Below are 22,654 nucleotides of genomic sequence, written 5' to 3'. Positions count from 1 at the left end.
GAGGCTGCCTGGCCCCAGTGTTCACAGCCTTCTGAGCCCTCACGTGTCATCACTGGCGGGCTCTGCACCTGGCACACAATGCCAGCAGCCACGGTACACAGGCCCGGTTGCAGCCGGACTCACCCAGCTTGCCTGTGCCTGGGGAAGCCAGGTCGGAGGACGGTTCCTTGGCATTTCTAGCAGTGTGCTCTTACTCAATTAGGCCCTTTCTGTCCAAAGGGCAGCTGTGACGTGTGGAACGGGTCTGTGGTGTCAATACGAACCCAGCATTGTACAGCTGGGGATACACAATGCCCTCGGTCAACTGTTTATTTATAAATCCACCCAGTGCTCACCACAGCCTTTCCACTCAACTCTTTCCCAAAATGCAAATTGGCTTCTTCCTGTAAGTCAAACCGGCCTACTAAGCTGATAAAATCATCCCAAACGGGCTCTTTTATCTCCCCAATACAGAAAGCCCTCAGCACCCACACCTCCTAGAAAGAGGAAGCCGTCTTCATAGCACTTCATGGGGGCTGGCCCAGCGAGAGGCCCTCCTCAGGGCTTCTAGGGGCACGTGAGGGGGTCTGCAGAGCACAGTAGGGAGAATGTTCTAGAATCAGAGACTCGTGTTCAAATCCTGCCTCCGACATGTTCTAGCTCTGTGGATTTAATCTCTCTGAGCACCACTCCATTTGCGCATATATGTTAAATGAGGATAAAAATCATCTCTTCCTCTTGAGGGTTCTTTGGAGAATTAAACGAGATAATGCACACGGATAATTAAATGAGATAATGGCACAGTGCGGAAACCCTAATAAGTCACTCTTGCTCAGTCCCTTTGGCGTTCTGAGCCTTAGTCTCCCCCCTGTAAAACCCTAAGGAGCCTTTGTCTTACTGGCTGGTAGCTCAGCCCCTCAACTGCCTGTATCATATTCAAAGAGCTTTGGGGGTGCTGTTTCCTGTACCCTGTCTCTTCACTCTCTGAAGGGCTCTTTTATCAGAAAAACAAAATCTGTTCTAAAAAAACCCTGCCCCACCTTACAGAAAAGGGAGCTACCTGACTGCCCCTCTGCCAGCTGGTGTCGGGATTTCTAAACAGCCATAAGCATCACTTACAGACACAAACCTTGTGCAAGGCTTGCCAGGAGGTGGGTGGGAGGAATCTGATAAGGGTTTGTTGCTCGCTTGACTAATAAGGGGCTTCTAGGAAGTGGGCAGAAGTGCAAAGAAATGCAAAATGGACCTAGAAGTTGCTGGACACCAAGAGACATGCACTGGAACCTCTCTGTGGAGGTTCCAAGGCTTACAAGGAGGCGTCACGATGCTGTCGTGACAACTGGGCTTGCCAGGCAACGTGGAGCCCTGCCCACGGAAGGACGCCCAAGCCTCGAGCTCCTAGCAGGGCACACTGGCAGTGGTGTGCGTGGCACACTTTCACCACGCCTCTTAGTACCTAGGGAGGCAGGGATCACCATGATCCACCAATGTACAGAAAGCTGAGGTCTGAAGGAGGAGAGTGACTGGCACAGGATCTGTTGGTAAGGGAGCTCAGGTCCCCAGGCTCCTTCCAGTCTGGAGAACCGAGGAGGCCAACATCTATGAAATGGCCCAGCCACTGTGGCCACCAATTTTCCAGAATGGGATGGACAATCTGACCACGGCAGCTCACAAAGACCTTTCCCCAGTGTGCCCCACTTACTCCTCGTAGCAGCCAAGCAGACAGGCTGGGGCAGGGGTTGTTAAATCTCCCTATTTTGTAGGTTGAGGACAGAGGCTCGGGGCCATACCACCCGGTGAAGGAGCAGCCAGGCCAGGCCTGCACCCAGACCTTCAGAAATACCTGCTGCTTCTACCCCCTCCTCCCTCTCAGCATGGAAGGGCCACGCTGGAGGAGCAGCCAGCCCCCGAGGCGCCACCCTTACCAAGGTAGGTTGGTCCTGAAGTACACACCTGAGGGGCTCTACTCACCTCTGTAATTAACTGAGTTTTGGTCTCCCCCTCCAATCCAGGCAGCCCCTTGCCATGTGATTAATATCCTAAAATACTTCCCTTCCTACATCTAGTATAGGGTCTCCTCCTAACCCTGCCTTCCCTCTGGGGTCCCAGCTACCCCTGGAGACTGGGTCCAGATTACTTCCTCGAAGCTACAAGCACAGGCTGAACTCCCCCAGATCCTAGGTGGGCACACTTCCCTTTCTTTGTTCAGGCCTTTCCATGTCCCAGAAGTGCCTTTCCTCTACCTCATCTTTGCTTAGTTGTAGCTAAAGCCTCTTCCTCCGGGAGGCCCTCCCTGACCACTCTAGTCCATTCTCATCTCTCACTTGTTACAAGTTCTCCTTGGAACTTCTTAGCCAATTTCTGTTGCTCTTTCAATATATATTGTTGCTGTTTTGCCAAGTAGCCAAGGCTTAATTTCCAAGTTACGCTACAAAACTCCTTGAAGTCAAGGTCTTGGTATTTGTTTAGCCATTCTCCCACTCAAGAAATTTTGTCTTCGTCTGTGCCCCCATGCTCTCATTGCCATGCTAGGGGACACAAGAGGCAAGGTTCTGGCCTTGTAGAAGCAGCTCCAGTCTAGAAACAAGAAAATAAACAGGCAGCACAGGGGGGGGCAGGGGCTGCAGCAGAGAAAGCAAGAGGCAGTGGGAATGTTGCTCAGCCAGGTTCTTGGTCTCCATCGGGAGCCCTTGCCATGCCAAGCCCAGGGCCCTGCCCCAAAAGCCGCCCCAGTGGGTCTCCTGGCGGACTGAAATTGCAGACAAGTGATTCATCTGTCAGGTTTAAAGACAAAGGAGCGGAGTGGCAGAAGCAGCTTGGGCCAAGTGTTGTCCTCCAGAGCTGGGCCTTACCAGCAAGCAGAGAAGCGGGAGGAAGTGCTGGAATCCTGTGGCCTTGGGGGAGGCTGGTCCCACTGTGATGGAAAAGGCAGTGGGAAATAGGGCTCAGCCCTACCTGGCAGTGTTTGAGGGAGTGCAGGAGACACAGCCCGCCCTGGCTCCCTCAGAGTGAGTGCCTCTCCAGTCTCAGCTCCCAAAATGTGTATCAGCCTTGCAGGTGGGCGCCTTTTTGTTTTCTGTTTTTCTGAGCAGGCCTCTCCAGATGGGCTGACGATGGGAAACGCACCAATGCACACTGCTGGCTCTCAGCCTAGGGGGCCCTGGCCACTGTCTGCAACTCTGAACATCTCAGCAAATGGCTCCATTGTTCTTGCATCCTGAAGCCTTCGCTGGAGAAGGACAAGGGTTTCTAGAGAAATCAATAATAAGATCCCACATGCCAGTGTGGCCTCTGACCATACCCCCACTTCCAACTCCCTGTCACCCAGGCTTGTGTCCTTGGTCCTGCACTCCAGGAGGGAACAGAAGGCCCTTCACTGGCTACAGGCATATTTGGGCTGCCCACCTTGATCCTGCTCTTTAAAAATCTCTTTAGAGCTGAGTCTCTCTTTGGTTCTTGAGCAATCTGGCCACAGTCATGGGGTGGCTACCACGGGTGACAAGGGAAGCCCTTCCAACTGCAGTGCCCCCCTGACTGTCAGCAGCTTCCGTCCGCACGACTTCAGGGGCACCAGAAAAAAGCGAAGCTGCGTGTGCACTGGGCCGGGAAGTCCCTGTCCTTCCTGAGCTTGTTCCGTCAACAAAATGGAAAACGGGTGAGCTGATGAGTGAGCATCTCCCAGGTCCCCACTTTCATTCCAACCGCTCAGGCCTAAAGAAACAGCTGAGGCCAGTGCCGGAGCAGCGGGGCATGTTCAGAAGGCTGGATGGAAAAGAGCTGGGGTTGTTGATGGCTCCAGAAGTCTTAAAAGCTGGTAAAACGCTTACTCCTGCATAATGATTTACAAAGTGACAAGAAAAATAGATTCACTGTGACAGTCTGATAGGAGAACCATATAAATAAAATTATACTCGGGCTCATCGTGTCTCTCTACAACCTGCCCCCCATCCCAATACCAGGGACTAGTGTGCACACACATGGGACACACTCACGTGAGCAAAAGGGAATTGGGGGCTGGGTTGGGTCGGGGGACTAGGAGAGGGACAAAGGAGGAGGAAGGCCTGGACTCTGTCCCGGGAATAGCCAGTTGTCTCCCCGCTCCAGGCGCAGCTCCAAAGCCAGGGGCTACCCCAGGAACAGATGAAGAACACATCTGGCGGACATGCCCAGCAAGCACCCCCAATTTCTGACTCCCGTCTGCTCCAACACTTCAGTCCTAGGTTTCCTGGGCCCTAGGTTTCCAGGGCCCAGAGAGGACCACTGTTTCCTCCTGAGTGAGGCAGGCATTCCGAGAGCACTGAGCCCAAACCAGCTGAGAGGAAATCAGAGAAGACAAGAAACCCTGAGCCAAGTTCATCTTTGAGAAAGTGAGCGACGCTGCTGCCTGCAGTGCTGGGCTCACGGTGGCATCTCCAGTTCTCTGTGGCCCTCGTTCTGCACTTACTCAAGTGCACAGGGAACAGTGGGCCCATCGGCTCCAGCTGTTCTAGCCACGGACTAGAGACGCTCTCCTCAGCAACAATGCACCCACCAGCTGCTCTAGGCTCCGTGGCCGCTGTCCACAGCCTCCAGCACATCCCTGGCCTGGGCACCTGCCCAGGTGCTTCAGCCAGAAGCAGGGCTGGTAACTATGCCCATAGGGTTACTCATTCGTACCAACAGGCATGCATTTAAAAAAAATCAAGACAGGGTCACATGTAGGGAAAAAGAAACCAGATTCCCCTTAGTGGCTGTGGGGCCTAAAGCAACTTCACCCCTCTGAGCTCCAACTTCCTTTTGGTTAAAAAGGGGTAACACCACCCACTTCTAAGGGCTATTGTGACAACCCTAAGACACCAACCTCGCCTGGTATACAATGAGTGTTCCCAGGGATGTGAGCTTGGAGCCTAATGATGCGGAATGAAATTTGCATTTGCAGTGGGACAGCTAGCATAGGAGTTCTGATCTCAGTCAGACTGGCCCACTTACCCCACGTCCTGAGGAGCTGCCAAGGTTGAAGAGGAGATATGATCATCAGGGATGGGCAGGACAGCAGTCAGGCAGGCCTGGGGACCCCCAAGCCTCCCATAGCCTGTGCTCTGCTTCTAGCAAAGACTGGAGGGGCCAAGTCTCAGGCAAGGTCTGTGGAGACTCTCAAGCATCCCTCCTTGTCATCCTCTGGCTGACATCTGGCAACTTCCAGCTCAGTGAAATGCTGTTCTGTGCCTCTAACCAACGTAACCCAAGGATGTGCCTAGGCAGGTCTGAACACCCATATTTACCCAACAGGGGTGGCCCTCTCTCCAACCTCCCCAGCACCAAGGCAAGCTGGGGCCCATTTGCCTGCAGACTTGCCTGGTGTATAGGCTATGTGTATGAGGCTCCAGCCCCTGGCCCTGCTCAGGGAGTCTTGCCTAAGAGGCTCTGCACCTGCATTCTGGCCATGTGCTTGCTGCTGAGCCAGTTCTCCCAGGAAGCCAGCTTGAGGAGGGCATGACATGGGCCCAGCAGTTATCCCAGTGGCCTCAGACCTCGGCAGCTTTAGGCAAAACAACTCAGGCTAAGAGGTGCTCCTGGAAACCAGGCCCGGACCAAACAACCCTCTGGCTCTGACTTGAAAGGGGGAGGGAAAAAGAAGGGGCCAAGGGCTCAGATCATGTATATGGGCAGCTGTGAGTCTAGGGTACAAGTTACTCAAGTCTTTCTCAAATAAAGTATGCAAGTCACTTCCAAGGCATCCACCTAGAATACAAAGATAGGTAGGTAGGTAGGTAGGTAGGTAGATAGATAGAGAGAGAGATTTCCAAACCACAAAACCTACCAACTCCATGTAAAGTGTAGCCGTCATTTACTCATTACCTATTCTACAAGCATTTTGGAATGTTTGCTAGATGCCAAATGTGGTGGCTGGGGTACCCTGAAGGGAACTGTGGTCCTGCCTGATGAGGGCTTCAACAGCAGTCAGAAAACAGAGCTGGGGGAGCTGCAGCAAAGGCGGGAACCACTCCACTTGATCTGGCTGGTGCACAAGCATAAGCCAAGGCATGAGCAGGGTTTGCAGGATGCATAGGAGTTCACCAGGCAGGCAGAGCAGAGAACAGAATGTGCAAAGCACACACAAGTGAAAGTTCAGCTGGGGCCAGAGAACAACAGGCCCTGAGTGCCAGACTGTAGGTGGTAGGAAGCCATGAAGGAGTTTTAAGTAGAGCAGAGGAGGTAATAGGATCAGAGGTGTTTTTCATTAAGGTCACACTGGCAGCCAAGTGCAGGAGGATAGGAGAGGGGAGGCTGGAGGCAGACGCCCGAGGGAAGAAGGCTGCAGCTTGGGGTGGGGAGGAGGAGTGGCTTTGCAAACATTGGGAAGGTAGAGTCTACAGGCATCGGTTTGCTGTCTTCACATTCTCAGAGGCAGGGTTCTGGGCAAGGCAGTGAGGACCTGCAAACCCAATGGCACAGGCTGCTGACCTGGGGAGGAGTCAAGGGTGACTCCCGAGTTTCAGCTGGGGCAGCGGGCCAATGGCAGTCCTGCTCCTAGTCCTTACAGTGGTTTTGTAAGAATCCGAGCGTGCTTCCCTTCCTCAAAACACTTTGCCACCATCCACTAGAAATTTGTACGTACAACGTACGGGGACCACAGTGTCAGTGCCCGCCAAGCTACATGACGCACAACTGACACCACCACCTTTGGTGGTCCTAGCAGACGCTGAGCCAGCCCTGGGAAGATGGAGTGCTGGGGTCCAGGCAGGAAGAAAAGGCAGAAAAAATCTAACACACAAAGCTAAAAAGACAACAAAGCAGAGAGCAAGCAAAGCAGAATGTCTACTAACTCTTGCTGCCTTTTGGATATGAGAAATCTGAATAAAATGAGAGTTGGCATTATTTACTATGTGGAGTCCAAAAGGGAAAAAGTAGCTGCTCAAACCAGGTAAACAAAGGAAATGCAAAAATGCAAGTCAGAAGGCATTTGTTTAGAAAGATGAGGCCTGACCAAAAGTATAGAAAACCAGTTCTGGCCTTAGAGCTTACTAAAAACATTGACTAAAAAAAAAATCCTATCTACTGAGCAAAACTCCAGCAAGGGAACACAGCAGAGTGAAACCCATGTGCTGAGAAAATTGTAACTATCTGGAGAGCTGAGGGTTTCCATTCCACCATTCAGCTCTCAGAGCTTTAATGAACACCTTCTCGGCTCTGCTGTCTGGATACAGGCATAAGATCCGGCTGGTACCTTTGTGGAGCAGACAGTCCGGTGGAGAATACAGAGACCTGGAGGAGTACAGAGGGGGCTACCTGAGAGCCCCCAGGTAGAGGCAATAACAAAACTGAGGCTTGCTGATAAGAAGGACCTGTGAGACTCAGGCCACAGTCCACACGATGAAGGCTAAAAAGCCCCGGTGACAGCTGGCAGGCCCTTGTGTAATGAAAGTGAGAACTTTGTGAGCAAAGGTAAGATAGACAACATTTGATCTTGGGGAACTGGATTAGGAAGCCTCGCCTAGCCTGGAGGTAAAATTGCTCAAACAGACTTCCACGAGAGAGTCCCAGCTAGAAGGGGACTCTAGCTGGGACACACAGATGGGGAAACTGAGGGCAAAGAGAGACAAGGGCCTGAAGAGGTCAGGAAGCTGATCTGTGTTCTAGATGGGAGGTGGCCAGGGCCTCTTCCAGTGCCCAGAGCTGCCCTCGGGGTGTTGTTCAGCCCAGCACCAGACTCACTGGGAGTGGTGGCCGGCAGGGGAGGCACAGACGGATGGCTAGCTGAGTTCCTAGCCACTGGAAACTGCTTAGAAACAGAGGGGAGGTATTTCTCACACACAGAGCCAGATTCTCATTCTAAAAAGGTTCGAGCTTTCATTTCCCAAAAAAGATGTTACCGGGGCATCCTTCTGGCTGAGGCCTGCGCTCGCCTCCAGCTGGCAGTCCTAACAAGTGTTTTATTAGGCGCAAACTGCCTTCCTAGCCTTCACTCCCGGGAGCCCTGGGACAAGGGCACTCCCTGTCCATTTTACAGATGAGCAAGTGGGCCAGAGAGCCCCAGAGGTCCTCTCATCCCAAGTCGCTCTTCCTGGGCCTGATGGGGAAGGCTGACCACTCCTAAGTATCATACGGGACTCAGGTAGGGTGTTACCAGGCTGAGGCTTCTGCCCACTGAGGGTGGGGACTTGGCTCAGGGTCTGGCCCCATGCTGGGCAGATGAGACCCTTGGCCTCACCAGTCTGAGCCCTGCACGGCTGATGTGGAATCCCCAGAACTGCCCTACACAGGCATCACAGGGCTCTGGAGAGTGCTGGCAGCTGGGTTGAGGTTTTGGGTTGGGCTAACTCTTGGCTTCTGAGCAATGAAGTAGCAAGAGAAGAGACATGGCAACAGGCACTGCCCACCCACCCAGCTCCACTGTCTGCCTTGGGCAGCCTTCAGGGCTAAGTGGGCAGAGTCCAGTGGAGGCAAGGCCCACCCGATAAACACTGGCTCCAGCCATCTCCAAGGTGAGGGAAGGAGACACCCAGAGGCTTGTGCAGGCTCAAACCAGAGCCAGCTGGCCTGGCTTCTGCCCCAGCTCACCTTCCTGCTTCCCCAGCACCACCCTGGGAAGTAGAACTTCCCTCTTTGTGCCTCTGCAGGTCCTAAGAATGGCAGTTTAGTTATCAAGGGCCACCTGGCTGCTGAAACTCTGGGATCCTGAGGGGCCTGACTCAGGCAGGTATCTTCCTGGAGGAGAGAGGTGAACACAATGGGCAGGTGGAGGTCCCAAGAGGGCAGAGGGCCTGCCCAAGGTTTTGTAGGTTTGTCCCTATTCCATATACACTAGGCCTGAGCAGCCCAAGGAACCCAGCTCAGGCAACAGGGGATGGGAGATGGCCAAGCTGGCTAGGGTGGGAGAATCTGGTATTGCATTGGCTTTGCAGTCAGCTTTGTTCCCTCTTTGGACCTCAGTTCCCTAATCTGGAAAATGAGGATGAGGAGAGGGTGAGAGAGCTGGCTGCCCAGGTTCCTCCTCCAACAGTCTGGGTATCTTTGGGTCTTCGCAGCCCTAGGAGGGGTCATACCAGGTTGAAATCAGAACCACAAATTCAAGCCATGGTTCCATGCCAGGGTAACAGCCTGTAGCCAGCTGGGTCAGACACCTGGGCAAGGGGTCTCAGGTGGGCTCCTGGAAATCCTGTTTCCGTCCTAGGTAATAGCTGGAAGAGTACGGGGCAGCCTAGCCAGAGCCAGGAGGTAAAGGGCAGGGGCCCCAGGCTGGGACAGCCAGCTGTCACATGGGGACTCCAGGGAACATCAGCCTGCCCCTGGGCTCAGCGCTCCGGTGAGCACAGCCAGCAGCATAAGGCTTGGAAGGTTTGTGACATGTGGAAAGTAAGTCCCAGGCCAGCCTGGTGCCACAGACACAGGGGGACTTCCCTGTGTCTCACTCCAGCAAAGGGTTTCTGTTAAATGATAAGGCAGGGGCTGGGCATGGCTGATGGTCAGGATGCCTGGGTTTTAGCTCCAGCCCTGCCATGGAGTTGCCCTGTGACCCTGGGGAGGCCTCTGTCCCTGTTGGGGACAGACTCAGCAGCTAGACAAGAGGGTTGGCCTGGATGATCTCCAAGGCCTTTCTGTGCGGACATTATTGTCACTGCACAGGGTAATGAACATTCCACTCCCCGCCGTCAGGACGCTGTGCAGCTCACAGAGTGCTGGTCCTCCCCTCTGACTCCTGCAACAGCCCCAAGGGAGACTGTCAGGAGGAGGCAGTGCCACCCCTTCAGACTCCAAATCCAGTGCTCTTTGCAGACACGCCAGGTCTCTAGGGCCTCAGGACACAGTCAGGATGTTCCCTGAGACAGTGGCAGGGAGCAGAGCCAGGCAGAGACGGACTTGGTACCAAGGTGGGTGGAGGCAGACAGGGAGGGAGCACCTACTCACAGCTCCCTGGTTCCCCTCCAGGCAAGAAGCCCCAGTTCCAGTGGCAGGTGAGCACAATGAGAGAAGGTAGGAAGACAGCCTTCTTGAACCATCTGGCAGATACCAGGCCACATTCATTCTTTCGGACCCCAACGAGCCACTATTGGGACCTCCCCAGCCTACCTTTATGTTCCAAAACCTGAGTTAGACTGTTTCCAGGTCAGGGCCTGCCAGCATGGGAACCCAGCTCAGACCTTGGGCCAGAGCTCTCCCCAGGGTCCCCAGGATGCTGAGGCTCTTACCAGAGGTGGAGATAATAAGGGGAGAGAAGTCCACTCCCTCCAAGTGGCCCGCTCTGCCCACTCCAGCCTTGGACTCAGTATGGAAAGGAAAAGCCTCTGGGGATAGATCCCTGACATATGGTATGGAAGAGAGTTCCCAAGACCCGAGTTCACCATATTCCACATGGTCCTGAGATGACAAGTAGGGGGAGGCATCCTTCTAGGCTCCATAAAAGGTGGAACTTCCTAGGTAGAGGGGGCTGCTGGGAGGCAGGGAGCAGCCTGTCTCTGGAGGTGTGCTAACCCACACCAGAAGATGCTCTGTGGATATGCTGCGTAACAGGCATCAGATGAGGTAACTACCACGCTCCTTTCCAATCATGAGAATCAAAGGTCCCAAGAATATCAGGAATAGGAGTATCTGGGGCCCATGGGTGGCGGCAGGGAGTGGCGGGGTGGGGGATGAGGGCAGGAGGAAGGGAGATCATGCTGACCCAGACACCTCTAAGGAGCTGCCTAAGAGGGTAGTCATCCATAAGACAGTGAGCTCCAAGAATTCTGGGGCCCACACGCACTCCAACCCCCGAAGCAGCTCCACTCCTTCTGCCTGAAGATATCAACCCTGCAGATGAAGCACAAGCAAAAATGAAGGTGTCAACCAGGCTGTGGTTGGTTGGAGGAATCAGCGTCCTTTTGCAGAAAATAAATCAATACCGAACTCATGGCTTCAAGGAAGCTCCTTTCACGGCCATGGCACCATCTCCAAAGACCGGTCGAGGAATAACACATGAGGTTTCCTCTTTTTTTTCAGGATCAGAAGCACAGGGGATTCTGGAGCTCAATGGGGCTGAGCAAAGCAGGGAGGCTGATGAACAAGGAGTCCTCTAACCCCATGCCATGCCAGCCACAAAGCCCACTCCTCAGAATCCCAGAAAGGCAGGGACATGAGGGCTGGGAGCCCGGGAGGTAAGGCGACTCCCGCATGGTCACCCCATGGGCCTGCCAGCATGAGAACCCAGCTTGGGCCAGAGCTCTCCCCAGGGCCTGGGTGCCCCTCGCTACTAACAGCAGCACGACACCCCCAGCTAAGGGCTCATAACCGATTTGTACCAGCACTCTCAAGTGCTTTTCTGCATGTAAATGTCCGTGTGCCCCACAGTCCAGGAGGAAGAAACATTAACCGGAGTGGGTACACAGGCAGTGTAGTCATCAGGGTTGAAACCAGCTTCCTCATACAGGGTTCAGTCTTAAACCAGTCCCGCCTAGCCTTCCTAGGGGAGGGAGCGAGCGGGCCTGAACTCCCTCCCTCCACCCTAATCCCTACCTAGCTCTTTGGGGGATGTTTACCTGACACTCTGGTCTCTCACAGAGGACGAGACTGAGCAGTTTCAGCAGTGAGGTCGGCCAGGCCAGGCAGCTGGCACCTGGGGCCACCCTTGCCTTGTGCCAGGTCTGCGTCCCAAGGTTAGTGAACTTGGTTAGGTCCCCTCCCCTCCCGCAGCCTCAGTTTCTTCACTAGCACCTACCAGAGTTATACACACAGTGCATCTGTGGCTCAGGAGGTGGCACAAATGAGTTGGAATGGGAAGGTTTGTGGGCAGGAGGTGGGGGAAGACAACACAACAATCCTGTTCCACTCAAGGGCCAGGGTCATTTTAGACCCTCAGGTGAAGGCCAATGTTCTTACACACTGTTTTCAGGCATCCAAACTGACTGAAGGATCTGAACAAGCTGTGGATCATTGCTCACTGCAGAAAAATACATGATTGCAAAGGTGTGAACGTAGGTTTAGGGGCTTACAACCCTTGAAGGACAGGTTCAAGGCCCTTCCTGCTGACAGCTGGAAGTCTTTGAGGCCCATATCTAGGGACATGGCAGAGGTGCCACCTCTCTGTCAAGCTGGCTTTGCTTTAGGAACTGCCCAACAACAAACAGATCTGTGGTCTGGTGACAGAGGCCAAAACAGAGGCCAGAGAAAACTGATAGAGACCTGCAGGCTTGAGTAGGGTAGGGTCAAGAAGCAATGCCCAGAAAGCACACTGGGGGGATTTCTGTCCATGTGGAAGCTGTCCTCATCCTTGCCAGCATGAGCGGTCCCCCAGGGGAAGGTGGTCCTTAGGCAGGGAGACCATCCTCTGGACAGCACCATGGATGCCAGAGCTGGAAGGGACCACTGGCTTGGCATTTCCCAAGATGTTCCACTGCTCTCTTCAATAGTTATTCCGCATTAGAATGGGAGGTGGGAGGAGTGCAGGAGAGTTTGGGCAACGCTGGGTGAGGCAAAGGGTTGGCAACTTCCCAGGAGAGGGAAGGTGTGATCTGCAATCCTTCCTTTTGTGGACTGGTGTTCCTGAGAACCCACCTTGGGAAACCTTCACACCGTCTCAGCTCATGATTTTCAGATCAGGAGACTGAGGCAGAGGCAGGGGCTGTGATCAGCCTAGGGTCCCACAGTTAGTTCCTATTCACAGTGATGCTACACAGTAGTTTATGGCTGACAAGGCCCGGTCCCTCCATGCCCTCCTCTGCTCCACCAAGGAAGAGACTGAGAGGGAGATGGGTATTATCACTAGCCTTAACTTGTAGGCAGGAAAGCAAGGTTCTGAGGCAGGAACCCAGATATGCAAATCTCTACCTTCTGATGACCCCTCTAGGCTCTCTAAGGGAAATGGGCTTCACAAGTAGGCTTAACCCAACTTGGGTTAAGGGGAAGGAGAGGTGGCAGGGGAGGGGGGGTTCAGCTCTCAGAGATAACTTGCCCATCCTTTCTGCTACAAAGGGGAAACTGAATAATCGCAGGGGCTGGGGGGCTGGAAGCCTGTATCCCAGGCCTGGCTTTAGTTGGTCCTGAGATACCAGGTGGCCTTGGGCAGTCTACCTGACCCAAGTCTCCTCATCTGTAAGTTGGAGACAATACAGTGCTAACACCTTCATGAGAGCAATGGTCACGACAATGACTGAGGCTACCATTTCTTGAATATCTGCTATGTGCAAGGCCCTGTTCGTGCTCCATCTTCTCAACCTGTGGGGAAGGCTGTGTGTTATTTTTACATTATTAGCAAGTCTGGTTTGCAGATGTGGAGACCCAAGCTGGAGATGCTAAACATAACTTTCTCAGAGTCACAGAAATCACAAAGGGGAAAGCTGAGAGTTGAATCCAGGAAGTCTAAGAGGAGCCTAAAACAAATTAGTTGCCCAAGAAATTCTGGCTATTGTGATACTGACAGTAGACTCTGGCAAGTTGTTTTAAAGATGTTAACAACAGCAGGCACCCTGAAGCACGTCAATGGAAACTTCAATTCCTCCCCACCCAGACCACTCAGTACCCCCTTGCTGAGACGCCCAGGTGCAAGAGATCTATCTCACTGTGTGACCTTCGGCCAGTCCCTTCCAGGGTTGGACAGAGACCCTCGAAGGGCCCTCCCTGCTTGCAAAGGCCAAGTAAGTGTTTCAGGACACTTCCCTAGGTCTTTGGACCCAGTCTGTGCCTCAGCCAGGGTGCTGGCTTGTCCGAGCCGTCTGCCTTGTTCCCCAGCTTTAGTCAGGTTCACCAGGAAGCTGGGCAGGAGTTTGGGCTGCAGCCAGCAGACTGGGCAAGGGCCAGGTACCTGGCATCTCCTCCCCTGTCCTGTCCCGAGCCCACTGGCTCTTCCTCACATGCTGCCACCTGGGCCTGAAGCAGGTGACTCCCAGAATTCCTGCAAGAGTGCTCCTTCCCTGCTTTTCCACCCATGGAGGAAATGGTGGCAGGGACAAAAGCAGCAGTGGCCACTATCCCTGCAGAAGATGGAAAACAGCACTTGGAGGGCTGGGTGGAGGTGGAGGGCAGGCGAGGAAGAGGCCTGGGCAGATGAGACACCTTGTGCCCTGCCTAGAGGGTTCAAGTTTTACTTCTCTTAAATCTGTGATGCAATCAATATACTGTTACTTTTCAAAAATATGCTGAGATCCTGGGTGGGACCTGGGGGTACTGCTGAAAATGTCCCTTACTTCTTACCCTGAGAGTTCAGAAACAAGCCCTGCCCTCCAGGTTCAGCTGGCCCTTCCAAGTCAAAGATGAACAGCATTTTGTTATGAGCTCTGAAGGGTAGCTGACTGAGCTGCGCCTGGCCACCAGTAAATAAATGCTCAATAAATGTTTAATAAACCAGTGGGCTGAAGAACGGGGTTCCAGGCCTGGCTCTGTCACTGATTTGCTGCTGTCCTTGTATACGGCCAATTGTTCCATAGGTGGGTGTCTTGGGCGAGAAAAGGAATGGTCAGACCAGGTAAACCCTGTAGCCCCCCATGCTATACCACATTCTTAGAGGGGCAACACAGAGCCAGGGAGCTTCCGGAGTGGAAGGAGGTTTCAGACATCTTTTCCCAATGCTCCAGAGCAAAAAGGAGGACAGGCTATAACTGCTGGTTGGGACTCCCCGGGGCAGGGGTTTGGAGGGCAGCACAGCCACCTCTCCCCCCATGCTGCCACAAGCCCGGCGTCTGTGGGCGGATGACTAGAGTTGTTGGGAAATGGGAATGGAGGGAGGGCAGAGAAAGGATGGCAGTGGGTGCAGTTTCCATTAAAGCCAGACACCAAAAAATGACGTTGGAAGAGCCACTCCCCCAAAGTACAGAAAGATTATATTTTAACAGACCTCCCCACCGCAATCACAATAGCTTTGCCATTTTTTGGCAAAGCAATCATTTGCATGGAATTGGACCCCCCAAAAGATCAAGAATTTGGGAAAGACTGGTGGGAGAGGAGGGAGAGAGCCCCCATGCCTGGGAGAGGCAGGCATCTGTCCTCTGCAGACACCCTGGCCAGCAGACAGAATCCTAGGGGCCCCAGAATTCGCGCGCGCGCGAGCGAGCGTGCATGCGTGCGTGTGTGTGTGTGTGTGTGTGTGTGTGTGTAGGAGATGTTTGTAATAGGTAATGCTAGCTGGGGAGCAGGCTTCAGGACAAATGAAGCCCCCAGCCCCTATTTTTTTGGAAAACACATCTGGAGGGTTCACTAGCCCTTGGGCAATTCTAGACCTGTCCTGAAATCTCCAGGGACAAAGATCACAAAGTCAGACCACCGCAAGCCCCCGATACCCTGCCACCTCCAGTCACTGAGGCTCCAGGCCAGGTGACCTCAGTTTCCCTATCTGTCCAGTGAAGGGTTGAAGCTGATGCTCTCGAAGGGCCGTGCCAGCTCTGACAGTCTGTGATGCTAAGATTCTACAGAAAAGCATATGACCTACCGTCACGTAGGCCCCCACCCCAGGGACCTGGGAAGACAGTCCCCGGTCCCCACACCGTCTGTCCTCAACAGCCTGCCATGGCTGAAACCTTCAAGTGGTTACAATTACAGCCAGGCTAACAGGATTAGGGGGCGCATTGAAATCTAAGAAATCTAATTAGCTCAGACACCCTGGCCTCCCCCAGCATGGTCCTGTAGTAACCCCAGCAGCTGGGCCTGACAGGTGGGGCCCGGGGCCTTCCCAGGCTACAGTCATTACCTGTGCAGGTGTGCCAAACTGGGCCAGGCTTCCTGGGGAGATGCCAGGTCAGCCCGCCCAGTTGCTCCCTGCTCTGGACCCCACCTGATGCGTCCTAGGGAGACGCTCTGATGAGCTTCAGAAAATCAGGCATAGGTCCTGGGCAGCAGGTGAGCTGTGCAGGGTGCAGAAGGAACCCAAGGGCTTCCACAGGACAGCTACCCCACTGGGCCTGGGCACTGACTCAGCCGGAGGAGGGGCAGGTTGAGTCAATGTCTGTATCTATAGAAACCATCGCAGCTCAGGGAAAAGCCTTGAGCCGCAGAGGAACCTGGGGCCTACAAGCAGTTCTGCTTCCTGCTCCAGGGCCAGGGATGGCGGTGAAGGCCCACCCACAAACGTGTGCCCCCGGGAAGTCATGGCAGAATTTGGGGTTCAAAGCAAGCTCAGGGGCACAGCTGCTGGTGGGGTGGGCTGTGTGCTGCCAAAAGTGGGAGAAGGGACAGGTGAGGCTCACCTGTACCTTTCCTGGGGACAGCTGCTCCTCCTCAACCTCAGGCCCCCACCCTTATTCTTGGGGTCCACACCAGCTCTGGCACAGTACCCTGTCCAGCTGGTGGCCGGGGAGGCGACACCCTGGAGTGCTGGCATCTGGAAGGCCTAAAGCTGAGGCCTGGCTTAGCCACAGCCGTGTCACCTCTGGGAATCTCAGTTTTCTTCTCTGTGAAATGGGAGTGACTGCAAATAGAACCTAGCTTACACTGTTACTATTAGAATTAGTCGAAGTTGGAAAGTGCTTTCAAATCCACCAAGTGCCACACAAAGTCGAGGGGCCGTGATTATTAATGTCATCGTGTGCCCCATGGCAGGCAGCCAGCTGGTAGTGGTTAATTATTTATTTGGACTGATCTTCCTGCCCTGAGTGGACTGTAAACTCTGAAGGAACAGGAACTGTCTTACACATTTCTGGGTCTCTCACTGGCCACAGGCTTCATACTGTGGACTCTCAGGAAATATCTGTGGCATCCATGCTGGGCCCCTGACCAAACCCCACCCCCTGCTGTGCATCCCCTTCCTTCTCTTCATACCTGATCCAAGGACAGAAAGTGCCAAGAGGCAAAACCAGCACACAAAGACAGAGGACGGAAAGCAGACCCTTCCCCGCTCCCCGCAAGTCATTCCCAATAAGGCTGGAAACAGCCACTTAGAGGGTGTCCCCCCATCTCACATCACTATGGCTCACCTTGACACTGATCTTGAATCTGTGATATTCAGGAAAGAACGAATCTGTGGTCTGGAGGGACCCTAGCACCTCAAGACCGGAGTGAGAGTCAGGAGGGGTTGATTTCCAGAAGGTACACCATGCAGTAGAGCATGCTAGCAGCCAGGCCTGTCCATTAAAGGCAGGGGCTGCCCATAGGTGGTGAGCACCCTATCATGGAGGCAGGCAAGCCAAGGCTAGACAATAAGTTGTCAGGGAGGTAGGCTTGAATGAAAGAGCAGCATCTGGAAAATGCTTCTAGCATCCCAATCTAATCCTTTTGTGCTCCATTCACTCTGTGCCCAGTGCCTACCAGGCTTTTGGAGGACACATGCCCAGGGCTCTTGTGACAACATCTGTCTCATCTTCACAGCAATCAAGTAGATGAGAGATTTTGCCTTTGGATCCATTTTACAGATGAGGAGACTGAGGCCCAGCAGAGTGAAACTCTATCTACAGCCAGCCATCTACAGCCTCCTGACACCTCTTCCCCGTCTCTTCAGGTAATGGGGAAGATCCACATAATCATGATGAATTTTTGGACTCTTTTTCCAAAGCCTGTGCCTGGGACTGGTTCTTTTCAGCCACTGGTTCTTTTCAGTCACCCAGTATCCCCCCGGAGGGGAGAACCCAACCTTAGAACCATCTGTGGAGCTGACAGCCCAGTCAGGCTCTGCCTCCCTTCATCCTTTGGGGCTCCAGGGACAAAGAGCACCACCCCCAGGGTGTGGGCTGAGGCCACTGTGTCCTGCTGAGAAACCAGAGTAGTCACCAGGCAAGACTACAGCAGTGTCCAGGGTAATTACAGCAGCCCGGCCTTTGTTGTCCACACAAAACCTAAGGAACCTCATAAAGATGAGGTAGCGATAGGAGCCAGGCAAGGGCTCCTGGGAGCAAAGTTATGAATGAAAACGTATGGGACCCAGTCATGGCCTGGCAGGCCCTGCTTCCTGGTTCCGTGACAGAGTGCCCAGAGAAGCTTCCGGAAATTAACTTGTTGGTTCCCGAATTTCTTATAGCAGCATCTCTCCCTGAGGCTGGGATCACGGCTGCCTACTGGACCCTGGCCAAGGCCAGAGAAGTCAGTATCAGCGGCTTCACACATGGGTACCCTTATGACAAAACTCTCAGGCCTCAAAGTGCCTTCCTTCCTTATCCACCATCTCTGTCAGTCAGAAAAAAAAATGAAGTCTGCAGCTCTTCTTTGAGGGCCCTTCCCTCTACAATCCTCCCCAATGAGTTGACAATGGACACCTAGCCAGTTGGGGCACATCTCTGGGCACCGTGAATGGCGATAATATGTGACTGTGGCTATGGAAGTGGGTGAGTGAGTGTGCGTGTGCATGTGTGTGTGTGAGAGAGAGAGAGAGAGAGAGAGACAGGACCCAGGTTTTGTGGCCAAACCCCACAGTTTCTGGACCTTTCTTCACTTTGCTCCTGGCTGTAAAGAGCAGGATCCTCCTCTCCTCTTTCCTTAGAAGGAAAAAAGGGACATTTTGTCCCCACAAAGAAGCCAGCAATCCTTTTCTGCAGAGACAGAGCTAGTTAATCAAAATTTCTCTAAGTCCAGCAATTTCTTATTAGCAACCCTTCTGTGAGCCATACGCTGAATGCCTCAAAACTCAATCCAAAAACCACTTGAAACTTTTGAAATCTTCCTACTGCTCCACCCGCACCCCCTCCACCCCCCAGTCACTGCCACCAACTCTTAGAAGTCTAACATTTGGAGATTTACATGTGAAAACAGCATTTCATAACCTCGTGACTTGGGACAAGGAGAGGCTTCTGTCCTTTTGGGAGAAACAAAACACAACCAAAATCATGAAACTCAGAAAAAAACACCATCTCCCTCCAAATGCATTCCCTTGGCCCCAAGTTACACGTGCTCTGTGGCAGATACAGCTTCAATGTGTCTTTTGTTTGATGCTGGTGTTTCAACATCCTCAACTTGAATTAAGAAAGGTCAGCACAAGGCTTGGGGCATTCACAAACCACACCACCGGGGCCAGGCAGCGAGGAAGCAAGGGGCCAGGAATTCCCCCCACTCTGGACCCCCTCCAAAAGCAACCAGGACAGAGAAAGTTGGGGACTTGCTCCCTCTTCTAAACTTCACAGAGAGCTTACAAGCAACTTTAAAACTCCCCAGACCATACAAATGCCAGTGAAGGCAAGTTGGAGTTCATTGCCAACCAAGCTGCCCATTCTGCAGCCACAGTGCCTGCCTCTTTATCTCCACCTTAAAAAAAAAAAATAAGCAAAGCCAGGCACCTCTGGGAACAGCCTCTGGCCTCCTGCCCTGACCTGTGTAACCAGCCTGTCTTCACACCCACAGGGAGGAGGAGACGGCACTGGTTAGCCCTCTGGTCCACCAGGCCGTGTCCGGGGGTTGCAGCAGAGGGCAAACTGTTGCTCAAGAAAGTCCTCCAGAAAACCCTCGGTACCAAAAGGCAGCTGCGGGAGGCTCCTACCCAGCACCGAGCCAGTGGTTTCCACAGAAGGCTTCCCACTGACCTTTCAAATCTGTAGGGTTGGGTCTTACTCTCCCATGCCCTGAGTAGTCTACCCAGGGGGCTCCAAATGACCATGGCAGAGCAGAAAGGAGGAAAAGGCTGGCGGAGCAGTGCCCTCACTCTGCCAGCCCAGCCGCCAGCTTCTTGGAGGACCTCTGAGAGAACATTTGTTTGGGCTGCCAAGTTAAATCTTCCTCCCTCATGTCAGGGCATTGGAAAAGCAGTCAGGGGAGAGGAGAAGGGGGAGAGCGGGGGAAGGAGCAGCGGGAGGGAGGGAGGAAGGGAGGCAGGCGAGCAAGCTCTCGGAGCCCCATTTACTCGGGCACTGTCTGCCCTGGAAGCTGGCGCTTTGCAGGTAGGCGCAGCCGGGACTCCGGACACCCAAGTAGGGGGCCTGGTGGCCGAGCCTCCGGGGTCCGTCACTGGGTGTCAGACGCCCTAGGCTCGCATCGGGGGAGTGGCTCTCGCTGTGTGCCCCGCCGGAGGGGCGAGGTGGTAAGGGAAGGAGAGGAAGAAAAAGTTTGCGGCAGGTAAAGGGGGAAAGCCGGGTGGCCCCACCGCAGGACTGTCCCTCAGGGAGGGGTGGGGGGCCCCCCGGTCCGCTGCCCTGGCGCGCTCCCGCCGGGGTTGTTTACATTCCTGGAGTGTCTTTTAAACCCCGGGCTGAGGCCGGCTCCCGGCCATCTCCGGCGGTTCCGGGGCAGTCTCCCGTGAAAATCTGTTGGCGCACAATGGCCGAGAAGGCTGCCGCCCCTCGCCCGCGCCCCCGCGGCTCCGGGGTGGGGATCCTGCCCTCCACACTGGGCCCTCTCCCAGCCCGGCTGGCTTCCTGGACAGATGTCCCCGGTGAGGGGGCGACGTGCGCCCGCTGCCTGCACCCCAGACGCCGAGGCCGCGCTCCCCACTGTTTTTTCCCAACCTAGACGCCAGGAATGTGAAACAAGCTTCCAGAGCCCGACTTCCACCCCAGTTCCAGCCCCAGCCCGGCTCGGCACCCCAACCTCCGCCCTGGCCGACCTCCCACTCCCCCGGGGCCGCCGCCGGAGACGAAGAGGAAGAAAGAACACGGGGAAATTACTTTCGTATTTGCAACGCGCGCGCGCGCGCACACACGCACATCTTCCCTCCTGGCTCCGCTGCTGGCTGGGGCAGACCTGTCCAGGCGTTGCCCTTAATGCCCCTTCGGTTTCTAAAGACACAGGAAGAGCCTACACACACCTCTAGACGTTCCCCGATCTTACGGTGCACAGAGTCTCCCCAGGCAATTCACACACAAAAAACTTAACCGCACCCCCACTTCCCATTTACAAAAGTGTGTGTTTTCCCTGGAAATTCAGATGCACAACTTAACACCACCATCCCTTGCCCGAAATCCGGCGCCTTCCCTTCCTGGCTGTTTTCACACACAGGCGCGCAACTTCGAGTATCCCCAAAGGAGGAGAGGGAGGCGGCGGGGGTCCTAGCCCGGTCCTTTCCTCCCTCCCGCCTCTCCAAATCCCTGTCCTGCCCGCCCCCGGTGTAGTACAGAACTAAAGCCGGAGGCGCACGGGCAGAAGGAGGGCACCAGGTCCGCGCGCGCACAGCCTTAATCAAGCTCCGCACACCCGACGAGTCCCGGCCCCGGCTCGCAGCCCAAGCCGGCTCCGCGCAGCCTGGCGTTCGCGGGTCGCCTGGGCCTCGGCCCCCGGCCGCCACAGAGGAGCGGAGCGGAGCCAGGTTGTCGGCCGCTCGCCCGGCTCTCTTCTGGCCCCAGCAGACCCTTAAACGGAAAAGCCCCAAGCATCCGACGCCCCACGCTCGCACCCCAGGAGTACACTGGGAGCGGGAGGAAGGCCCGGGCCAGCGGGCGCCCTGGTCTGTCTTCAAACTTACCAGGCACTGCGAGCGCCGCTGCCGCCGCTGGAGGACGCGCCGCTGCCGCCTCCGCCACCGGCGGGCAGGGCCGGCTCCGGCCCGGAGGAGCGCTGCGAGGGCGCCGAGATCAGCTCCGCTCTGGCTCCTGCTCCGCGCGGACCTGGGCTGGGGTCACCGCGCTGCGCCGGCGCTGCTCGATAGCTCGGCCACCCGATCGCCGATCGCCCGCCCGCCGCCCGGCCGCTAGCTCTGCCGGGCGCCTGCCGCCGCTCGCTTTTTTTAATGTCCACAGACAGTGAAAAGGAACTCGGCGTTAGGGGGTGAGTAAGTGAATCAACTCGCCCGGAGCCGAGCAAGTTGAAGTGTCAGATTACATTGGCTATTCTATTTCCAAAGGGCCCCGCGCCGCCGGCCACCGGCAAAAACCGGTGCGGAATTCAAGACGGAGCGGAGTGCGGAGCCGCCGCTGCCTCTGTCGCTCGGTTCCCCTCTCTCGCTCTCTGCGCACTCGCCGCTCTCTTTCCCTTTCCTTTTTTCCTTTCTTTACCTCGCCTTTCCCTTCTTTTGCCTTCTTTCTTCCCTGCTTCTCGGCCTGAGCCCTCTTCAAGCGTTTCCCCTCTCTGGCTCTGATGGGCTTTGCGTGACATCCTCCACCCCCTCCACTCACCTCCCCTTTCTTTCCTCCTCCCTTCATTACTCCCGGATCGCCCCCATCTCCACCCCAGCAAGTTTGGAGTAATGCTGAAAGAAATGCTGAGCCTGGGAAGGGACCACGTTGGGGAGGATGCTAAAATCACCCGGTTCGCTGGAGTGCCCCCCCCCCTTCGCTCGGAAAGCCCCCGATTGGAATGCACACCGGGCCGAGAACACTGTCAGGTCCCGAAATTAAGGGTGAGCGAGTTGCTAACAAGAGCGCCAAAACCTTCCTCTTGGGGCTTTGGCGTTCTTCCCATAGCCCGGAGACAGGAGGGTGCAGCGCGTAAAGGACAACCCACCACTACCACCAAGGATGGTGTTGAGGGAGGCTGGAGTGCGGCACCCCGACGGCTGAGAAGGAGCAACGCGCCTGGTCTGTCCTGGGCACGCAACGCATCTAGAGGAGTGTAGATTACCCCAAAGGCCCTGTGGAGCAACCTGGGCCCAATAGGCGCGGGCGGAGTGGGGGCGTTCGGGCCGGGACCATCCTTCAGTCCGGAGCCGGGCACTTGCCCAGGGGTCGCAGAGAGCGATGGCACTCACAAGGCTCATTTGGGTGCTCACAACTCGAGTCATTCCCCTCGCAGTCCCACCCCCTGACAGCATGCGTCTAAGTGTTCGCCCACCTTGGCTCCTGTCCACTGCCACTCACACGGAAACTCCTACACAAATGGCACACACATTGGCGCCCACTCAGTATTACAAACACGCTTCCTCGCACATATACACACACGCACTTTC

General features: G+C 54.9%; 1 protein-coding gene across 5 annotated transcripts in view; it reads right to left on the bottom strand.

Annotated features, from left to right (window-relative positions):
- ZMIZ1 (zinc finger MIZ-type containing 1) overlaps positions 1-21,573 on the bottom strand; it is a 229,273-nt gene extending 207,700 nt beyond the window's left edge. For 4 of the 5 annotated variants that reach the window (XM_037056379.1, XM_037056382.1, XM_037056381.1 and 1 more), the window contains exon 1: positions 21,236-21,571. The gene's annotated coding sequence lies outside the window, so the exon portion shown is untranslated. Of the gene's footprint in view, positions 1-21,235 lie in introns of all 5 variants that reach the window. The other variant, XM_037056383.1, reaches the window with a different exon arrangement.
- Between the last annotated feature and the right edge of the window lie 1,081 nt (positions 21,574-22,654).

The sequence above is a fragment of the Sturnira hondurensis genome, unplaced genomic scaffold, assembly GCF_014824575.4.
Source record: "Sturnira hondurensis isolate 20B ecotype Veracruz unplaced genomic scaffold, ASM1482457v3 Scaffold0008916, whole genome shotgun sequence".
Taxonomy (NCBI): domain Eukaryota; kingdom Metazoa; phylum Chordata; class Mammalia; order Chiroptera; family Phyllostomidae; genus Sturnira; species Sturnira hondurensis.
The sequence above is the reverse complement of the archived record's forward strand: the minus strand, read 5'-3'. Positions and strand labels throughout refer to the sequence as shown.